The sequence below is a fragment of the Macrobrachium rosenbergii genome, chromosome 40 (genome assembly GCF_040412425.1).
Source record: "Macrobrachium rosenbergii isolate ZJJX-2024 chromosome 40, ASM4041242v1, whole genome shotgun sequence".
NCBI lineage: Eukaryota > Metazoa > Arthropoda > Malacostraca > Decapoda > Palaemonidae > Macrobrachium > Macrobrachium rosenbergii.
Genome location: NC_089780.1, coordinates 19,330,137 through 19,352,852, shown reverse-complemented (window position 1 = coordinate 19,352,852; position 22,716 = coordinate 19,330,137). Strand labels below are relative to the sequence as shown.

At 35.6% G+C, this 22,716-nt stretch overlaps 2 long non-coding RNA genes across 2 annotated transcripts in view; one reads left to right on the top strand and one right to left on the bottom strand.

Annotated features, from left to right (window-relative positions):
* The window catches only part of LOC136826218 (uncharacterized), a 466,686-nt gene extending 460,693 nt beyond the window's left edge, over positions 1–5,993 (top strand). The window contains exons 6-7 of the long non-coding RNA XR_010849552.1: positions 660–805; positions 1,697–5,993. This is a non-coding gene — a long non-coding RNA (uncharacterized lncRNA). The remainder of the gene's footprint in view (positions 1–659; positions 806–1,696) is intronic.
* A 6,030-nt stretch (positions 5,994–12,023) lies between these two features.
* On the bottom strand, positions 12,024–20,809 carry LOC136826217 (uncharacterized). Its single transcript, XR_010849551.1, has 3 exons — positions 20,700–20,809; positions 16,324–16,525; positions 12,024–15,855 (listed from the first exon to the last, which is right to left on the bottom strand). It is a non-coding gene; the product is annotated as an uncharacterized lncRNA (long non-coding RNA).
* Positions 20,810–22,716: the final 1,907 nt, after the last annotated feature.

The following is a 22,716-nucleotide window of genomic DNA, read 5'->3' as shown; positions in this document are numbered from 1 at the left end:
CTATACAAAGCCCTTTTGATCTTGAATTTATAAAAAAGGGAAACCTTAGCTAGTGCAAAATTGAACAGGAGCAGCACAAAGCTTCAACTGGTCTGCAGCAGGAAGCATTATTTCCAAAAATATAACACTGTCTAGTTGAATAACAACAGTACTGTTTAATATTTACATCAGTATGCTTCAATATAGTAACTGTTTTATAAAAATCAGTTTTTCACCTCATATATTTCTCCAAGTTCAGGTAACTGGATAAAAATTCAAGGAACTGCTTTCTACTCATGATGCTAGCCAAGATTGAGTGGTGACATAGTCTGTGATATATAGTTTATTCCCTTTTCGGTGATGTAACATGAATTTTTTTGTCCATAACTTAGACATACACATATAACAGAAAGTAAAATGAGGTAGGTAGCTTAGCAAGTTAATCATTATTGTGTGAGGTTAATCAACACTAAATGCTAGTTAATATCATTCACATTGATTAGTTAACAGAAATGCTTCGACGCCAGACAGGCAGACAGGGTCATAAACATAAAAGTTACTTGACTTTGAACGTAAAAATGAAATGAGAAATTTTCCTGGTTTTCTTACTTTTGGCAAGTATAAAATAGTGCACTTGTGCAAAGATGGTTTCAAATTTTGAATTTTAATTCTCTTGCCAGACTACAGTTCTACATGACATGGGATTCATGTGAACCTTGTGAAGAAGGACATCGCAGCTACTGTGCAATAGCTTCAGGAATATTGTTCCTAGCTAAGTGTTAACTAAATAGGTAACAGTCAGTATACTGGTCTTGTTGTCAGAAAGGTAAGTATGGCTGACTAGCATTTATCTCAGAATCTACACTGATTCACCTTCAACAATGTTAATCTTAACTGGATCTTTGTTTTTGAAGGAATGCAATGTCCATCAGTTAAATAGTTAAATTTAGGCACGCAGGGGCGGGCTATTAGCACAGATTTTTCCTAACAGAAATAAGTCACGTTTAACCTTAACTAGAAATGGAATTAAGCTGTTGGATTTTTCTCAGGTGACCAGCATTGCATGAGGTTTTGAACTATAGGCTACTTTATAAATGTTGAACTGATGGAACTGTTGAAGTCAAATTTACATTACTAAAGGTTTATGGTATTCAGGTAGGGCCATCTGGTTGTCACATAAGACTAAGTTAAATACTGGACATCTTAACTTTATACAATAACGAATAGCCAAGTAGTATTTAAAAGGACACTCATTGAGTGAAGGTTACTGACAGAAAGGAACAGGAAATGTTTACTGTTAAATGTTGTGAACTAAAATCTACATAAAGTTTGCCTAATTTCTCTTTATAAAAGTAAAATTGTGTAATATATCCTTATTTGCACCAAGGGAAGATTTTGAAAAGCAAATTTACTCATGGTCTAGAGAGGCTCTGATAGACTCAATTTTAAGCAGAAATGATTTTTGAAAATATTTTTTTCATCTCCTTGATATGTTAACTAGGGAACCGAACCATGTATTCCCTGGGAGCTAATACTGAACGGTTTCATTAAGACTCATGGAGTTTTTGCTTGTGAATGTGGCATTCGTTAAAGTTTATAGAGTTCTCAGTCAATATTTCGATAGGTGTTGACTTCAAATAAATATGCAGTAGTGTACCTCGAAAATAATTATCTTGCATAAGTCATTAAGAAAGTAATTATTGAAATCTTCTTTCAGAATGACGTTGGTAACCTGCTTGAATGGAGCCAGTATATAGCCACAAAATCAGTGGTGATGCACATCAAGTACTCCATTAATTTCAAGAAAACCCTATATCCTGTGTGACAAGCGGAACATGGTACTTTGACTAAAGGATTTCAAGACAAGGGGTGGTTCCTGATATTTTGCATTCTTGTGTAGAAATGTTTAAATTGAGGATCTAAGTACCTTTATATTGTGTAATCAGTCAGTTTAAGTTAGTCTTTGTAGGTAGTATGACAGAATTTGTCCTCCAGGTTTATTGATTTTGCTAAAATTGCCTAAAAGTTTAGTAGTTTGATGCTTCTGAGTGTCTTCACATAAGATACTATAAAATCACTTTCTTAAAGACACCAGTCAGTTTTTCATAACTTTAAATGTGTTTTGAAAGTCTTCGTCCCCATTTGAGTCTTTTGGAATTTTCGTTCATGTTAAAGTTATTTAGAGTTTCATTATTGGATCTCACTCTCATCAGTGTATCTGCATCCGCGGAAGCTGCTGTGCACAGACTTTCTTAGCTTTGATTATTTGTGACCGCTCTATTTGTAATTCTACCAGTCCCTTAACAATGTTTATAAGGATTTTTTTTCCTTTTTGACTTAATGGATTCGAATTTTCGTAATTTTAAGCCCTGGTTTTCAGAAATATCCTGAATTCTGGGGTGATCAGAGCATATTTTCATCATTGTTATTACAAATCTGGAAAAAAATGTAATAATTTTAGACACCGGGTGTAGAGTCATTCTTTTTCAATGGATATTAGACATTCCTGACAAGCAAACAGTACTATGTCTTAAGAACAAAATTCATTGGGATAGGGCTAAGAAATTAGGAATTATTCAGTCAGAGTAAATATTAAGTTCAAATCGTTAAGTGCTGCACTTGCTTTCAAAATGGCACCTTGGCAGAAGTCAAGCCACTCTATTTTCATCTTGATTTTTACATCTTTGCGACTAAAAACTTTGATACTCAGTGACATAGTAACCTAATCTGAGAGTTATATTGTTATTTAACTGGTGCTCCTGAGGTTTTTGTCAAATTTTATAAAATTTTGAAACGCTCCTCTCAGTCATGCGCTTGAATCAGTGGAATTTCAGTAGTTAAAAATGAGTGCAACTGCTTTTAGTTGAGAAGCCTTACATGTATCTTATTTCACAATTTATTTGTTTTCATCTTATTTTTCTATGTTATTAATCCCTGTAGGGGGATAGTGCCGTCAGGGCACCTCATGCGGTGCACTGTAGGCATTACGTAAGGTTCTTTGCAGCGTGCTTTCGGCCCCTAGTTACAACCCCTTTCGTTCCTTTTACTCTACCTCCTTTCATATTCTCTTCTATCTTACTTTCCACCCTCTCCTAACAATTGATTCCTAGTGCAACTGCTAGGTTTTCCTCCTGTTACACCCTTCAGACCTTTTACTCTCAATTTCCGTTTCAACCTTGAATGACCTCATAGGTCCCAGTGCTTGGCCTTTGGCCTAAATTCTATATTCAATTCAGTTCTGTGTTATTACCTATCTGATTTACTCTTTATTTTCGGTCATTATTTTTCCGTACTGGGATGTTTACTCAATTGGGCCCTTGGGCCCGTAACATTCTGTTTCCAAAAAAGGTGACATCATGGCTAATAACGTTAATAATATTATTCATATAATAATAGTAACCCTGTGAAGTTGTCCCCGCGGAACTGATGAGAGTGAGATTTCTTGTAGTTTTTTTTAGGTGTGTGATAAGTTTTTACGGTATTTACAAGGGAAGTTCTGTAATTATGGAATTGAGGTACATGCCGTAGTTCTCATGTAGCCCCTCAAGTTTTTCTCTCGCACTTTCAAAGACTTGCTTCCCCTTTATATTTTGAGTTTTATGCATAATAATTATATAATCCCCTTTGAAATTTCTAGTTCTCTGATAAGAGCATAATATGATCCACTTTCGTGTTTCTGATTTTTAAAGGGTAATTGAAAAGAAAATCCCTATTCTAGTTGTAGAATAAAAACATGTTATCGACCCTTGTATTTTGAAGTCGATAAAAAAAAGTAAGCGCACTGAAATCCTCTTTTCAACTCTTAAGTTCTCTTAAAGATCACAGGGTACTGTATTATGAAGTGCGTGCATCGCTTAAATATACTAGTGAAATTTATTTCCAGTTCCAATCCCCTTCCAAGATTTTGTATTTGACAAAACGCTTTTAAAAAGCATATGACTCACTCTCTCTCTCTCTCTCTCTCTCTCTCTCTCTCTCTCTCTCTCTCTCTCTCTCTCTCTCTCTCTCTGTCATCATCATCATCTTCATTTACACTTTTCACTCCTATGAATGTAAACACTAAGATACAGCATATAGGTTAATGAGAGTAACGCTTACGAAATATAAGTTAATGGGAGGAAGGGTTTGGCATATAGATGCAAGACAGTATGGGCAGGTTATGGACCAAAGGTTTTATGAAAGCATAGTGAAAACGAACCCAGGATATGAAATCTTGATGAGTAAAAGTAAGTTCTGGCTATAGGTTATGCAGCATAAGTTAATGAAATTAAAAGTTATGATTGGCAGAGGATATAAGACCTAGTTAATGTTGTGGAATATATGTGCCTGAAAGTGTTAGCAGATTTTTTTGGACAGATGTTACGAATGTTTGATGAACGTTTGTTGCAAAGCCCTAACTTGAGATTCATGCATGTGAAATTTTGATTGATAGAATTAGGTGGTGACTGCAAAATATATGCAATAATTGGTATGGTTAGGCGAAAATTTGAATTTGTGATAACTGAGATAATATAATGTAAAGTGCATGTATTAATGTTTTAGGAATAGAAGGAGACATAAATTTTTGGAATAAGGATGTGAAAGCAAATTGGGTTAACGGTGTACTGTGAAAAAAGTTTAATTTATAGTATTGCGACTTCGTGAATATTAAGGGAAGGGAAAGCTCCTTTAAATTCAATGTATTTTCAACGACTCTCTCTCTCTCTCTCTCTCTCTCTCTCTCTCTCTCTCTCTCTCTCTCTCTCTCTCTCTCTCTCTCTCTCAAGGGCTACATGAGATTTAATTCTGCTGAACTTCCCTTTTTCCTCCTCTGATGCTCACCTCCAGTTTCAGATCTCCCATTCCCTCTCCATGACCCTGCCCCCTCCCAAACTCAAGATGTTAAAAAGACCTAAAAAAAACTTACTCTCAGCTAACGTTCATGTGACTGATTCCCCTAGTCCCCCCTCCCCTCTCCCTGCCCATCACCCCCCTGCCTAGCATCAGCATTTGCCATTTTATTCCACTCCATAAAAGGGCCAAAGAGTCCACGAACTAGATCTTGCTTGTAACTAGAAGAACCACTTTTGTTTATTTAGGCTGTTCACGAATTTCCCACATGCAGAACTAGTTCATCCTTTTACCTGGTGTAATGTGGGCAGTGTAGCCTACTGATGTGTGAACTTTGATATACTGTACTTGTCAAATGTTGGTCTGCTCTCCTGGTAAACATTTTGGATGTTTGTCCACTTATTTTTCCAGCTGTCTTGTCAAGGAAGGTTTTATCCTGATAGCTGAAGTCATGAGCCAGTAATTGCCTTGTCATGCCTTTTTCAAGTTACTTAAAAACTCTGCTCTAAAAGTTCTGTCAGACTCATGAGTTCGTTAAAGCTATTTTTAAAAACTGTAAATTTTGAACTGTAGGAGTTTGTAATGTCAAATGTACAGGTTTCGGTTTGATAATTTTGTTATAGTAAATATGCAACACATTATATCAGTGGCAACAAGTTGTTATCAAATCAGTCATGAACAGTGTAATGTAAGTAGTGTACATTTTAGTAGATGTAAAGAGATTGTGATAAAAAATACTCTCGAGATAATGTTTGAGTGTTTTGTAGTGAATGTGGAATCTGTGTAAACTGCCATTGTAAAATTAAATGATAATTTAAAGGTTCTGGTTAATGAAAATTAACGTTAAATGTTGATGAAGAAAAAAATTGTTCCTAACGTGAATGAATAAAGAAATTTCATGACTGGGTCATTCTGAAGTCTTGCATTTGGGTACTTTCTGTTACCCTGAGATGCCTGGGCTCTCTGAAAGGGGGTCCAGCTGGGTTCGTAAATGCCCAATTTGTCTCAGATTTCTGCCGTTTGTGTCCTTGACATAAAGAAGGGATAAAGAACTGCCATAGTCATCTTTAGACGACCTGTGTAATAAGTTTTCGAATATCTCGTTGATATGGAAGTTGTCGATGTGCTTGTGTGTTTGTGTGTGAGAGAGAGAGAGAGTTTGCGTGCTGTGGTGATGATATAAAAGATGGTTTGTTTGTGTGTGTGTGTGTGTGTGTGTGTGTGTGTGTGAGAGAGAGAGAGAGAGAGAGAGAGAGAGAGTGAGTGAGTCTGTGTTGTGTTGACGATACGAAAGGTGGTTTGTTTGTGTGTGTGTATGAGGGGGAGAGAGAGAGAGAGAGAGAGAGAGAGAGAGAGAGAGAGAGAGAGAGAGAGAGAGAGAGAGAGAGAGTTTGTGTGCTGTGTTGATGAAACGAAAGATGGTTTGTTTGTTTGTTTGCATGCATGTGTGTGTGTGTGTGTGTGTGTGTGTGTGTGTAAAAGAGAGTGAGAGAGGGTGAGTGAGTTTGCATGCTGCTGTGTTGAAGATGCGAAAGATGGTTTGTGTGTGTGTGTGTGTATGCATGAGACAGAGAGAGAGTTTGTGCGCTGTGTTGAAGATAGGAAAGATGGTCTGTTTGTTTGTTTGTTTGTGTGTGTGTGTATTTGACGAAGTTTCCCTTATTTGTGGTTTTATTTTTTTCGTTTCCTGTCGTTAGTTAGGATACGGAAGTTGCCTTAGTTTTTGGATTGCTGTTCTTTGTAGTTTGTCATGGTGTAATATGATATTCTGTTTGGTAATTGTTTTTTTCGGGTATCTAACTTATTAAGTGCATAAGCATTGCATTACTGATGTGAAGGAATATACCTATTTTAGGTACTTTGGTATTAACATTCTTTACCGGTCAGATACTGCACATCCAATAATGACGTAAAGTTCTCGCTTAATGGAATATCTCTATTTACGAATTCATCAATGTCCTCCATGTCCCCCATTTTTCTTTCATCACGGAACTAGATACAGGATACCAGTGGAAATAAATAAGCTAGTTCCACAAAGTACTTAGGTAGTACACTCACTTGTACTTTGATAGTTAATATATGGTGGTGAATCGTTAAAAGGTTGATTTATAAATATTTGCTTGAAGATTTGCATGAAGAGATTCTTAACGCTTAGACGATTTGCTTACCCGTCTTAATTAAGGCATTTATTCTTCATATGTTCCCACATATTTTTGTACTTCATTTGTATAGTTACTTACCCTAAATTTCGAGTCAATGTTCTAAGTATTTGGTTTGAGCAATATTAACATCCGATATATGACATAGTTGTTTGAGAATAAACAAGTAAAACTTAGGTAATAAATCTCTCTCTCTCTCTCTCTCTCTCTCTCTCTCTCTCTCTCTCTCTCTCTCTCTCTCTCTCTCTCTCTCTCTCAGCTGTTTGAGAATAAATAAGTAAAACTTGAGTAATAGATCATTCTACTCTCTCTCTCTCTCTCTCTCTCTCTCTCTCTCTCTCTCTCTCTCTCTCTCTCTCTCTCAGCTGTTTGAGTATAAACAAGTAAAACTTAGGTAACAGATCATTATCTCTCTCTCTCTCTCTCTCTCTCTCTCTCTCTCTCTCTCTCTCTCTCTCTCTCTCTCTCTCTCTCATTTTCAATAACCTAGTCCTATTTTCAGAATTCACGTACAAATCCTGACAAGCCTTCAGTAGTTGTACAAAATTCCTACTTTTATTAATAATAATGGCTGATGTATTTCCGTGCACAATTCCTGCTTTTATTAGTAATGTCCAGGGTATTTTCTCTAAATAGTTATCCCTTCCACATCAGTATAGTGTGTTGATGAAGTCTTGGTATATATGGAGATTTGATGTAAGTCTAATTGGCCGGAAATGTCAAAGGTTAATTGTGAAATGTGTGGGTTTTGAACTCTGCTGATGTGGTGAGTGCCATTAGAAGTCGGCGTATTCTGTACTAGGTTTTCTAATTATTGTAATTTTCCGCTTAAAGATGCTTTATGGCTTCATACGAAGACATTTCATTATTTTTCCTGTCTGTTTTTTATATGTTCATGCCACTAGCGGATCCAGAAAAATTTCATGGGGGTGGGGGACCAGTTTTCATATTATACATGCATATATATATATGTGTATATATATATATATATATATATATATATATATATATATATATATATATATATATATATATATATATATATATATATATATATACTATATATATATATATATATATATATATATATATATATATATATATATATATATATATATATATATATATATATATATATATACTGTATATATATATATATATATATATATATATATATATACTATATATATATATATATATATATATATATATATATATATATATATATATATATATATATATATATATATATATATATATATATATATATATATATATATATATATATATATATATATATATATATATATATATATATATATATATATATATATATATATATATATATATATATATATATATATATATATATATACATATATATATATATATATATATATATAATTTATATACAGTATATATATGGTATACATTTGTATAATAGATTTTTTCTTTTTCCTATTTTTATTTTTCTCATTTATGTTATCTAAATCTTCACTATTATTATTTTGTCATTACTTCTCATGGGGGGTGGCCACGTGCCCAGGTCCCCTCCCCCCCACCCCCGATCCGGTAGTGGTGCATGTGATGGCAGTAAGTTATCTCTTCCTAGTATTTTCTTCAAAATCATAAAATACACGCTTCTCGACCTAAGGTTATGGAATTAAACAGCGATTTATATGTGACTAGACACGGGTTAGGAAGGGCTTCACAAATTGTACAACTCCGAGAAGAACTTTATTTCGCATACTGAAAAAAGGAATAAATTCTGAATATTTACTATATATAATTAATATATAGCCCTCTTCCAGGTTTCAGACTTAACGTCTCCGTACAATAATTTTTCCATACGCATTAAAATGTTGACGTCAGTGATTAACTTTCTGTTAAATACTTTACACTCACCAACAGTTTTAAAATTGTTCGGTGTTTAAAATCTTTAAAAGTATCGCAGTGAAATTGTTGAATTAAAGATCATAGCTCTCTCATCGACCTTTATAAGCGGATCACGTCAAGGTTAGCTAACCCAACATCTCCATGTCAAGAACAGCGAACCCAATGATCCCCTTGTAAAGAATGGCCAACCTTTTCCGGTCCGAACTACAATTCCACATGAGGGCTAGTTCTAAACACGGCGAAGCAGTGATTCATCTACACTGTACCCTATTATTCCCGTGTAAAGAATAACGAACCCAATAATCTTCTTGTAAAGAATAGCGAACCGTGCTGCGAGTGGGATCGCTAATCTTGACTTGATCCTTATAAGCTCTTCGTGTATTTTATTATTGGAAAATTGTTATGAGTCCGATTATTTCATTCTTGTCAAATGCATCTACATCTCCAACTGAAGGGTTTAAATTCTTAAACTCCAATTTAAACATATTCTGTCATAAATGAGTGAATTCTTTTGTCATTCCATAGCAGATCTTTGGGTATAAATTCTCTGGTTTGCTGAACCGATTACAAGAACCATCCATGCTGAACCGATTATAAGAACCATCCACTCTGAACCGATTATAAGAACTACCCATGCTCAACCGATTATAAGAACCATCCATTTAATCTTAAAATCACGAAGAAATTATTAGGGAAAGATTTGGATTTGTAAAATACTGAATTGAAATGCTACGTTTCATTGAAGCAATGCGTTTAAATTAATTCCTTCGTACTGAATACAGTTGTCCTAAGAATAAAAAAAAAAAATCGAATATTTCACTGGACTGAATAATTCAGATTTATGTAGCAAAATTTCCGATATTTTTACTTAAACTTACGAAGCACGCCTTGAATAAATACGGAAACATTTTTGTTTACGGAAAATTCCAAGTATGGTTTTTTTTTATTGTGGCAGTCATTTTAAAAAATTATTTCAGGTATTTCATATTTCTGGCTTTTGTATAGATTTTCAGTCAAGAATAACTTTGAATCTTATCTATTTCTCTCGCTCATCTAAAGAATCAGGTAAGATTAAATTTAATTTTTTTCTCTGCGCCAAAATTAGATATGGCACATAGCATGGTCGTGCTCGTTACATGACACCATTACGAAACAAATGACGAACAGAGTAAAGTATCTTGCTTTCCTAAGTCACTGTGTATTATACTGTGCTGACTGGTGGTTTGTTCATTATTGAACTTGGTTTTCCGAATGATTCATAATAAAGGTTCATTTCTTGGTCAATCAAGGTCCTGTGTTTTATAGGCGCTGTTGATTTGGTTACAGTTAGACAACCACACACACGCACACACACATTATATAATATTATATATATATATATATATATATATATATATATATATATATATATATGTGTGTGTGTGTGTGTGTGTGTGTGTGTGTGTGTGTGTGTGTGTGTGTGTGTGTGTGTGTGTGTGTAATATAGTAAGTCTCATGTTAAGTTCGTCTCTCCACGTTGCTTTCCAAAGGGTTCCTATTCGACAACTTATTGTGCAGATGAAGCTAAAGTGATCTGGTGGTCCGCGCGCAAGGCGAATGTGTACTCCGGTCCGATCTGGCTATCTGCTGGGAGAAGAAGAATCTGGTAGTCAGGGCAGTAGTCTTGCACGTCTCTTCTCTTTTACCCGACTCAATCACGTACATGAAACGGGAGTAGATCGAGAGGCCTCTTGGTCAGTTGTGGATCTTGTCTGCTTTTGAGAGGGCTTCAGGTGTTGAGAGTAATGGATTGTGCTGAAAATGCACTTGGGACTTTATAATGACCTTCCAGTTTCCCCCGTTTTAGACTTAGCCAATTCATTTTACCCATTTTCAAAAATAGAATTTTTTTTAATTTGTTTCCACCTAGATATAAAATTCCTGTTCTTTAGTCTTGTTGTAGCACTAGACTTCAAAATCGTCATACTGTTCTTGGGGTCTTTAATTCACAATCTCTGCAATAAACTGTAAAATTTACAATAAAATGTTAAAAAAAAAAGAAGGACAAGGAAAGCATTCAAGGGCCTGGTAACTTTGCCTAACCAGAGGAGCAAACAGTTCGTGTAGTGTTCAGTTACCAGGTGGGACTGGGGAGGGCCTTGGTGGGCTTTCCTTTTCCTTCTTTTTTTATTTACATATTTAATAATTTATTTTGGTGAGAACACTACTTACTAACGCTTTCATGACATATATGACTTCAAATATTGAACTTCGTGTGGACTTCAGACGTTCAGAGAGGCAAAGAAAACGTGCCGTTTTCTCTCTTCAGTGAGTCCTATTGGAGGGAGAAAATCCGTTTTCTGTGTATTCTCTGCCGCTTGAAGCTTTCAGAAAATGAGGTTTCAATAAATATGGTACCAATTTATTGTCATTAATTCTGCGGTGTTTTCATGTTTGTTATAAAAATAACGATGGAACTGAAACCTGTCACATGTATGGCATTCAGATCTCTACAATAAATCATTTTTTTAATGAATTTTCATTGTTTTTATAAAGCCAGATTTTGTTTATCGTAAGTCCCAAGTTACAAAGTTTCTATGTACTGTAGATCAAACGTCCATACGTGAAATGGAGTTCGAGCCTTTTAACATTTAAGAATTTGAGGATTCGCAGTTTTTTTAGATTATACGGAAATTTCAAGGCAATTACTGACATGGCTTAAGTAGCCAGGAAAAACCTTACCAGCAGACAGCTGGATCTGAGAAGTGGACAGGGTGGTCCAAAATGAATTACAGGGTTACAATTCAACCATTTGACTGCGTACATATATTCATAAAACACCCTGTAGCACTGCTCTCATTCCATCAGGGGAAAGAGTGAACGAGCTCTGGATGATGGAAGTAAAGGACAGTCTAAATGGATATGTGGCTAGTTAGAAGCCAAGCCTTAACTTCGTGAGCTCTCTGGCCGTTTTTGTGGTCAGGACGAAGGCATTTGCTGGTGTTAGATGGGGGGTGGAGGGAGGGAGAGGGGGGGGGGCGTATGGGGAGTTTTCTCGGTCATATAAACGTTAGAGTGGGGAGAATACTCGCTACAGTCGAGTTTTATTTTTATTTTTTTTAACTGCTTTTACTTGTCACCATTTTGTATACCATGAGTTCTGATAAATAAAAGAATGCAAAATTAACTTTCATTTTATTTCTCATCTGCATAAATTTATACAATCTTGTTGGAATAAAAAGTCTTTCATCTCGGATTTTCCGAGTGAAATAACCTGCATTTCATATTACAATCACAGCTTATTCTACTTAGTAACATTCATTCCTACGACTTCTTGTTCTACTTGCAACCACCATCTAAAATACAATAAGCTGTACATTCGCATTATCATACGTTTCACAAATCAGTGCAAAATAATCTTAAAATGACAAAATGACTCGGGCATTCAAATATCAGTCATGACGCTACTGGTTTTAGCCACTTGAAATTCACCCTACTGATTGCTGTACATTAAAGTCATGAAAAAAGATTCTTCCCTCATCTTAAGCACTCTTAAAGGGTTATTTCACATTTTCTTTAACCTTCAATTACTATTCCTTAAACATTTCCTTCAAGAATTAAACCCCCTTTAGGACTCACATTTAAGAACTATTCCTTACTTCCTTCAAGGACTATTTTCTCTTAACCGTAAGCTTTCACTTGTAAAACCAAAGACTGCAAACTATTTTAAACTAAATGGGTTACACTACCTCTAAAGCCTTTTAGTGCAATCAGAAGTAACAGGAAATTTCACTCCATACACTTTTAAAATGCTTAAAACCAGCAGTCAAAGTGTATACAATTCTAACAGCAGTTCTGTCATTGTTATGAATTATCGCTCATGAGAACCAACGAGAAAATATGGGTACATTAAACAATTCTTTGGCATGTTCTACATGTGGCTGAATTTTGAAGACTTTGTAAACGTAAAACTCTACATTTGCAATGAATCTTTATTCCACATTTGGTACAATGAATCTTTATTCCACATTTGGTAGTCTAGTGGCGAGGAACTTTGGAATATTAAATTTCTAGAATACTTCTGAGAAGGATGAATGCAAACCTATTGGGGCTCACTGAAAAATACAATAATAATTACAGGGGGCATTCTGAGAGAGACAGAGAAAGTTAAGTATATCTTAGTTTAACCAGACCACTGAGCTGATTGCCAGCTCTCCTAGGGCTGGCCCGAAGGATTAGATTTTACGTGGCTAAGAACCAACTGGTTACCTAGCAACGGGACCTACAGCTTATTGTGGAATCCGAACCGCATTATGGCGAGAAATGAATTTCTTTCACCAGAAATAAATTCCTCTAATTCTTCATTGGCCGATCGCAGAGTCGAACGCTGGGCCGACAGCGTGCTAGCCGAGAGCTCTACCCACCCACCCAGTGAAGAACTGAGAGAGAGAGAGAGAGAGAGAGAGAGAGAGAGAGACTCTACCCACCCCTCCAGTGAAGAACTCAGAGAGAAAGAGAAAAAGAGAGAGAGAATATACCAGTGGTAAAAACAATTTACAACCTTTAACCCAACATTTCCATTTAACGATCAAGAGAGTTAAATAGGTTTTAAACCTTTGGGCCTTTACAAAGCCGCATCCCTATGCTCGTATTTGATGTCTTTTTCTGTGCTTGCTCAAAGTCAAACCTAGAAACTTTTATTTGGCAAATGAACTAATGGTGTAGCACTTTGTCATAATGGACGAAAAAGTCTGAAAACTAACAAGGTTAACGAGTGGTCTAGAACTATGGCATAACAATCCTATACAAAAATGCTGAGAATTAAAGTTCTGTGGAACAAAGATTCTGGGGTAAAGCAAGAAACTGTAAATATAGGCAAGTTTTACATTTACATGAACAAATGGCTGTAAACTTGGTGTAAATGAACAGCTTCAAAGTCAGTAGCACATTTTGGTGACTTAATATACAGTACACAACCTTACAAAAATGGCACATTGAAATCTGTCAGGTTTGAGGAAACTGACACAGGTCTCTCTTGATGAAAAAATCTATGGGAACTCGACTGGCAACATCTAAGCAAAATATTTGCCCTCCTCTGTATGTATTACTTGTTCTGATTACTCCTGAATGTTCAATTTCCTCACTTGACAAAGACATGCTCGATATTACCTGGAGTAACTTGAAGCATCATTCACAATATAACCAGAAAATAACCAGCTTCTAAATAACTAATTTAAAGTTATTTCCACATTTATTCAAAACACTGAGTTTTTCTTATTAAACAAAAACTAGGAACTCAAAATTAATCAAGCATAATTCATCACGCACAACTGGTTCTAATTACAAAGTTTCTATAAAACTCTTCGGGGTTAAATTTCAGTTAATTAGGCTTCTAAAGGCTGTCTGAAACTATCATGTAACTTTTGAGCTTGCTTTCGACTTAATTAACATGGATGTTTATCATAGGTTATCTTCTACAATACTGCCAAGAATTAAATGACAATTCTGTGGGTCAAAGACTCAAGGGTATAGCGAGAAACCGTAAATGCTGACGAGTTTTACATGCATATAAACAAATGGCTTTAACTTGATGTAAATTAGCAGCTTCAAAGTCTACCGCACATTTTGGTAACTAGTTTAATGCAATGTACAGTACAAAATCTTAGAAAGCATAAGTCTAAGAGCAGTTAACAGACACCGGGCTCTTTAGATGAAAACAAAATCTATGGAAACTCGACTGGCAAAGACTAGTAAAATGCTTGTCTTCATCCATATTCCTTAGGTCTTTTTAACTCTCAAACGTTCAATTTCCTCACTAAACGGAGACATGCTTAAGATTACCTGGAGTAATATTCAGCATCATTCAGAAATACAAAGTGATTCGAATTGACTAGTTAAAAAAAACTGCTATTTCCACAATCATTCAAGGTACTATTGACCTGTTTTCATGCAAATAACCGACTAAAATCTTTCAAAAACTAGTCACTCAAAATAAATCAAGCTTATAAATGCATATCTGGTTCATTCTAAGTACAAAGTGCCTACAAAACTCTTCAGAGTTAAATTTCAGTTAATTAGGCATCTAAAGGTTATCTGGTATATAATCAAGCAACTATCAAGTAATTTTTGAGCTTGCTTTTGACTTAACAGATAGATGTTTGTCATTCTATTTGAGGAACTAGAAAATCCACTAAAATTAACCCCTTTGTATTAACGTTCGAGGATTCAGACTTTTTTTTATTCAAAACAATGTCAAACTTTAGTTTTTAAAGGTGAACTGACTCTGGTTATTTACTGCAAATTTAGTTAGTCCTTTTCCATCTTCATTCAGTATCTTAATACGAAGCAGACGTGAGCAAAAGTCAGTTAGTGACTAAAGAAACTTTTGGGTATAAAAGGGTTGGCTAGAAAAAGTTAATACAAAATGACAACAATTAGGATTAACTAAGCGTTAGCATTAGGGGTTGTTATTTTACCACAATGAAGCACTGAAGAGACATTTCATTTATGCTTCAAGAATTTAATCTAACTGTATAGGGGAAAACATTGCATTACCTCGTTTGGCAGTATTTGTTCCAAGAATGAATTTTATGTTGCATATATCCAAAGAATAAGTATCATAAAACCTATTTAAATCATCTTTAATAACTAGAATGTTCAAAAGTACATTCAAGTATAACCGCTGTTAAAAATTATGTTAAATGCTACTAATTCTTCATAACAGCATTGTAATAGCCAAGTCTATTCATAGACTGACAATGTAGTTATGTCAAATCAAGTCTTCAATTAGTGTGTTGTACAATCAACGCCATAATTTAAGTTTTACATTTCTTCCAAGTACTGTAATATACAGTTTAGATTATCTGCGGCAGATCTTCAGTCAGGCATCACTAAGAACCCAACATGGATTATAATTCAGTGTGTTTCGGGGAATTACGAATATCTGCAATACATCTTCGTGTTGAGAGAAGACCATAAACTATTTCCTTCGCAGTTATGTACCATTTCAACCCTGTAAAACAAGAAGACATTAACTTTACTGTTCATAATATCTTTTCAGTTCAAAATTTAAGGCGACATTAACTTTACTGTTCATATCTTTTCAGTTCAAAATTCTATGTGAATTGTTATAGCAAAAATAGTGGCTTTATATTCTAAACTATAGAAAGATCAATATGTAGCCTACAAAGAGATACAACTCCAAAGGTTGTTAAATTTCCTTTGAAAAAATTTGTCCCGCATGTTAGTTTCTTCTTCCCAACTGTTCTAAAATAATTCACTAATTCTGCTATAAAATTTAATAAGGAATTTAACATGCTCCACTTTTCATTAGAATTATATAACCTATATACATGACAATCTTGAAAACTTGGTCGTTTTTATTAAAAAATGAAAAAAAAATATCGCTACTACTCAAACAGTCCTGTGTCCATTTATCTTTTTTTTTTTTTTTAGAAAGCCATTCAACTCTTACTCTTACCTTAAAAAAAGGTCCAGCTGGTTTCCTGTCATATTTCTTTTTTCAAGAAATGGCAGCAGAATTTTAATCAGCGTTTTACGGTAGGTGACTGCAGAATTAAACCCAACTCGTTCTCACTATTAATTATGGTACAATTATAACCGGTTCACCAAAAGCTCCTAGTCCAGGTAAACTTCACATGAGACAGAAGTTCAAGCTGCTCCTGAAAGAGAATATAAAAATTACGTTTTTCGATTTCTCAATAACTGGGGTTTACAAAAAAATACTCTAATAATTTTCTACAACCAAGTAAAAGCTTGAAAACATAAAAATCCAGTTGGCATTGCCTTTCAAAAAGCACTAGGTATCATTCATTGGCAGAACTGGATAAGTATTCGAAAGCTAATTCTCTAAACATTACATTAACTTTCTAAAGAATGAACGACAAAAACCATATCGTACTATCTGCAGGAATCTGGTTCATGAGCCAGTTATTCCCATGAGGCCAATCATTATTCATTAGGAAGTTACATTTCTGATTAAATAACTAAGCTGCTGCAGTAATATTCAGTTTAAGAGACCTGAGACTTGAATTGATCCCCTTCCCAAGAACTTTATGGGATTCATAAAGTAGCAACATTAAACGACCCTCTCATACTCAATGCACACAAAAAATCGATAGAATTATGGTGTCAATGCTTTTTAAGTTTCTAAAACAAAGCTGGGGGCTGCGAAATTCAAGTGGTAATACTACTTGCTAAGGTGTTAATAGTGTAAAGGTCATGCAGCTTAACCCATTTAAGTTATCTAATGAAATGCTAGTCAAAAACAGCCTGGGTCAAAATACCTATCTAACGTCATTACGCCATGATGGCTTAAGCAATCCTGGGAAAGAGTTTGTACCTACGTTTCTATTCTGTGACTGAAATATTCTATGCTAGTACTTTTTCTATTACAGCTTGCAATAAACATTGCAAAATACTATTTCCAAAGTCCCTGTATCTAACAATTATGGTGGGATCCCTGTATATCAAGTCTAAATCTTCACGTAGGTTAGAACTGTAAAATATGTGCTTCCTTTTAATGCCATTTAACCCTTCAAAATTCTTACAGGGCAATAAAACTATATATGATTTCTTTGCGTCTACCAAAAATCTGGATGACAACTTATTAAAATTTTGTTGTTTCCATTATAAGTCTGATTAGAACTATTCAAGATATCTACACTTGAACTCAACACGATGGCACATCAATATTAAACCAAAATCATTAAGCTTATTCTGGTGGAACAGCTGCCAAAGTAGTACCTCACTGAAAACACGTGAAATAGCACAAAGGTTACCATGTGGCACGTGAACTACAAGCATCTCAACCATTCTAAACGACATCCACTTTAAACCTATGTTTTAGAGTGTTTTGATGGAGGACCACTGGAAACACTGAACACTGGGTTTTTAGGTGGTAGAAAACTCAAATGATTTAAATGCAAGAATACACGTAGCCTGGGTAATTCTAAGCCGACTGTCCGCAGTGAGCTAGACTATGGCAATTGGCGTTTTTCTATGTTATTTTACTTGCTTTACAAGAATTTAAAGTAATATTTTGTCGCCCGGTTGTAACTAAACTGTGATTGACCTTTGAAGACTACACGACTTGAATTACCTAACGCAGGGTAGGTCTAAGCCAGCATTCCGCAGCAAGCCCTTCCCCCCACCTCCATAGCTAATACGGCAAAATTGTAACCAGTAAACACCTCCAGGGTACGTTATGTTGGTATTTTTAGGGGTTTTACTGGTTACAATTTTGCCGTATTAGCTATGGAGGGGTGGGGGGCTTGCCGCGGAATGCTGGCTTAGACCTACCCTGTGTTAGGCAATTCAAGTCGCGTAGTCTTCAAAGTTCAATGGCAGCTTGGTTACAGCCGGCCGACAAAATATTACTTTAAATTCTTGTAAAGCAAGTAAAATAACATAGAAAAACGTCAATTGCCATAGTCTAGCTCGCCGCGGACAGCCGGCTTAGAATTACCGTAGCCTGAGCTAACCTAGGCATTGATTTCTTGCCTGGCTGGGAAGGAAGCACCCCCTACCAGACCCATCTGACCTTGCCTAGGGTACTGTAAATTTAAATAGGTTTGCAACTAAACCTAAGCTAATGTAGGGTGCTGGGTCCATGATTGACTAACTCCCTAACCAACCTTGCCTAGGGCACTGTAAATTTAAATAGGTTTGCAATTAAACCTAAGCTAACCTTGGGTGCTAGGTCCATGGCTGACTGACTCCCTAACCAACCTTGCCTAGGGCACTAAAAATTTAAATAGGTTTGCAACTAAACCTAAGCTAACCTAGGGTGCCAGGTCTATGACTGACTGACTCCCTAACCAACCTTGCCTAGGGCACTGTAAATTTAAATAGGTTTGCAACTAAACCTAAGCTAACCTTTGGGTGCTGGGTCCATGGCTGACTGACTCCCTAACCAACCTTGCCTAGGGTACTGTAAATTTAAATAGGTTTGCAACTAAACCTAAGCTAACCTTGGGTGCTGGGTCCATGGCTGACTGACTCCTAACCAACCTTGCCTAGGGTACTGTAAATTTAAATAGGTTTGCAACTAAACCTAAGCTAACCTTGGGTGCTGGGTCCATGGCTGACTGACTCCTAACCAACCTTGCCTAGGGTACTGTAAATTTAAATAGGTTTGCAACTAAACCTAAGCTAACCTTGGGTGCTGGGTCCATGGCTGACTGACTCCTAACCAACCTTGCCTAGGGTACTGTAAATTTAAATAGGTTTGCAACTAAACCTAAGCTAACCTTGGGTGCTGGGTCCATGGCTGACTGACTCCCTAACCAACCTTGCCTAGGGTACTGTAAATTTAAATAGGTTTGCAACTAAACCTAAGCTAACCTTGGGTGCTGGGTCCATGGCTGACTGACTCCCTAACCAACCTTGCCTAGGGCACTGTAAATTTAAATAGGTTGCAACTAAACCTAAGCTAACCTAGGGTACTGGGTTTATGACTGACTGACTCTCTAACCAACCTTGCCTAGGGCAATGTAAAATTAAATAGGTTTGCAACTAAACCTAAGCTAACCAAGGGTGCTGTGTCTATGATTGGCTGACTCCCTAACCAGCTTTGCCTAGGGCACAGTAAATACAAATAATAAGAGTTGCAGCCTTACTTAACCACACCTAACATAACCTAGGGCACCGGGGCCTTGCCTGCTGATCCCTCCCCACTTAACCTAACCTAGCCTAACCTCCAGCATTGTAAACTACGATAAATAAAGGTTGCAATTAACCTAACCCAACAAAGGGCAATGGAAGGACGAAGGCCAACATCTTTGGTTGCGCTGAAGGGTGAGGGGGAACCTTTGTCCTCCCAGGGTCCTTAACTAACCTATCCAAAAGCACTGAACTTAAAATGACAAGGCTGTTACTAACCTAACTTTACCTAACCTACGGCCACAAACCCTTACCTGATCCCCACTAACACAACCTAGGTTATAAGGTGCTTCCTTACCTAGTGTACGAAGTCAACCTTCTGTAACTAGTGTATGATGTCACAAAATAAAAAACCTAAACTTAGATTAATCACAATCAGAATTTGCAGAGGTAACATGGGCGTGTTATAATACATCCTCGCATTTCATTATATTTTTTCAACCCAAAAACCCTCATTTCCCATTGTGGATCCCATAACTATAGGTTAAGAAAAGGGCCAGTACCTCTAAAACTAGGCCTAGACGTCAGACACTTTCAAAACACTAAAAAACAATCATTTTCAAATCCTGAATACGACCAAACCTTCAATAAACCTTAGGTTATCTTCATCAGAATCAGAGCCTGCAGAAGCAAGGTATAATGATATGTTATGGTACATCAGAACAGCTAATCAGGCTACCAAGTGGGTTCCAAATGTGACAGCCCGGAATATAGACAACCATTGCCACAATACACTGGAACAATCAAATTCTGAACGGATGCCCCAACTGCATAACCGTCGAAACATAAAACTTAAACTGCTTTTGTATGAACTACTCAGTAAATACATTAAGAAGACAAACTCCAGTATCACCGAGTAAATTTATCACCCACAAATTTTCAAGGGAGGTAAAAAAAAAAAAAAAAAAAAAAAAGAGGGGAACCACAGGCCTAAGCGTGAGACACCTAAAATAAATGACCTTAACGCAATAATGAAAAAATTAACTCAAAAGTAAAAATCAGCCTAACACATAATAAAAGGCATCAAAGTACTCACCTAAAATAATCACCGGAAAACAAACGGAATTCTCAGTTAAAATAACCATAACGCGATACGAACGGCACTCAGAACAAATTTCTGAGATAAAAAAAAATCAACCCAAAAACATTTAACAAGAGAATTCAAGTACACACCTTACTTAACCCAGCATTAGCATTCCTTCTTCAGTCTTCCAGTCGAGTCTTCGTAGCACTAAACCGAGCCTAGCTCCACCCTTCCCAGAGGTAAAGTCGCTACTGCCCAGAGAACGACAAGAGCGGGGAACATAGCGGTTGGGTAGTTGTCATCTTGAACGAGACCATTCGACAATAAATTATGAAATATTCATTTTTTTAATTTTTAATGAAAGGATTAAACTTACATTATTTACAATCACAATATTTACAATATGGTTACAGTATACATCAACTCAGTATACATAGGCATTTCCTTACATAAGCATAATCCCTCTAAACTGACAATTTATATATCTTGCATTAGTTGCAGGCTACTCAAAAACAGTAATTATTTATTATGAAATATTAGAGAAGACTTTAAGATCAACTAAGTCTCTTCATATTTTTTTACGTTTGATTAATGAAGGAAAATCTGTTGAGTATGAATTCAACGAAGCGATGATAATCCTTCTGCTTGTCGCTAAAATAATGAGAGTAATGGCCTTTGCGTAGTTCCAAATTGGATGTAGTATACGCCTTTTGAATATTAAATAACGACCGGTGATTTTAATCGCTGCTGATTATGAGACGAATCTGACTGATTTTGATATGACACATCGTGAGAAACAAAACAGGTCATACAGACGACAGGCACAAAGTGTATGCTCAATGGATATGTCGTCAGACACATACTTGCATTGTAGGATAAGAATATAAAGGCAGTGGATGAAGTAGTAAAATGTAGGAGTAAGTGAACTGATGAATCAATGTTTTTATTATTATTATTATTATTATTATTATTATTATTATTATTATTATTATTATTATTATTATTATTATTATTATCATGGGTGGCCCCGTGGAAAGCAAGAAGGACGATGCCTCAGACTCATTTTGTTATCTAAAAACACTTTTGAGAATGCACGGTTCTATTTTACCTTCGTTCCTATATTTTCCCAGTATAAGGTATCCCTTAATTTTTGTAACTGGATACGAAACAAAAAATTCTTGATAATTACTTGCAATCGAAAGGACAAAAGGAATTAGGATATGGTATTAAAAACCGCCTTAACGCTTCGTAAAAAAAAAATAAGCAAATTTATCGAAAATACTTTTCCCTAAATAATCACTAAACCAAGATTTCAAGATTTCCGTTTGCAACTGACGAATCGATCCGCGCAAAAATATCAGGTTCCTTGAAGACCCCAAAGTCTTCCTGAAGTTATCGCTTTTAATTAGCGGTTTTGTCCAAACTATCTAGAGAGAGAGAGAGAGAGAGAGAGAAGAGAGAGAGAGAGAGAGAGAGAGAGAGAGAGAGAGAGAGAGAGAGAGAGATAGAGAGAGGAAAAAGAAAAAGTTCTTTCAAGTTCTGGCCTTTCAGCTCGCTAATTAGAACTCCCGTTTGCTTGACTTTCTTCCTCTGCGATTCTCGAGTTACCTCTTTAGTTCTGTTCGTCATGCCTTCTTTTAGTTTTAATTAAAAAAAAACTTTTATACCAAGCAGAGAAAAAAACAATAAATTATTTAAACAGAACAAAAAAAAAATGATATATGATCTTGACATGAATATTTCGTCTAGTGCAAAAAACTGTTCTAAATCAAAATGATTCAATGAACCATTTGTCAATATTAGCTATAGAACTGCAATATCAGTTAGTTTTACAATAGCGATAGAAAGTGAAAACATATTCTGAAGACCAGTGGTTAATATCCATAAAACTGCAAAATTGATTAGTTTCACAATAGGGATAAAAATACCGTCACTACTGGTATCAAGATCAAAAGCAAAAGACAATAATAATCAAATAATCTTATTCAAAAATTTATAATTATATTCATTATGGAACGGCTCTGCTGTTCAAGGAGACCTTTTTTTTCTATACTTTACAAAGAAAAGCCTTTATTTTTAGCAATATTATTTTTTAGTAATGCTTAAGGTAAAATTATAATGCTTTGCTTACATTTTACATTCATTTAATGTGGTTTCAGCTGAATA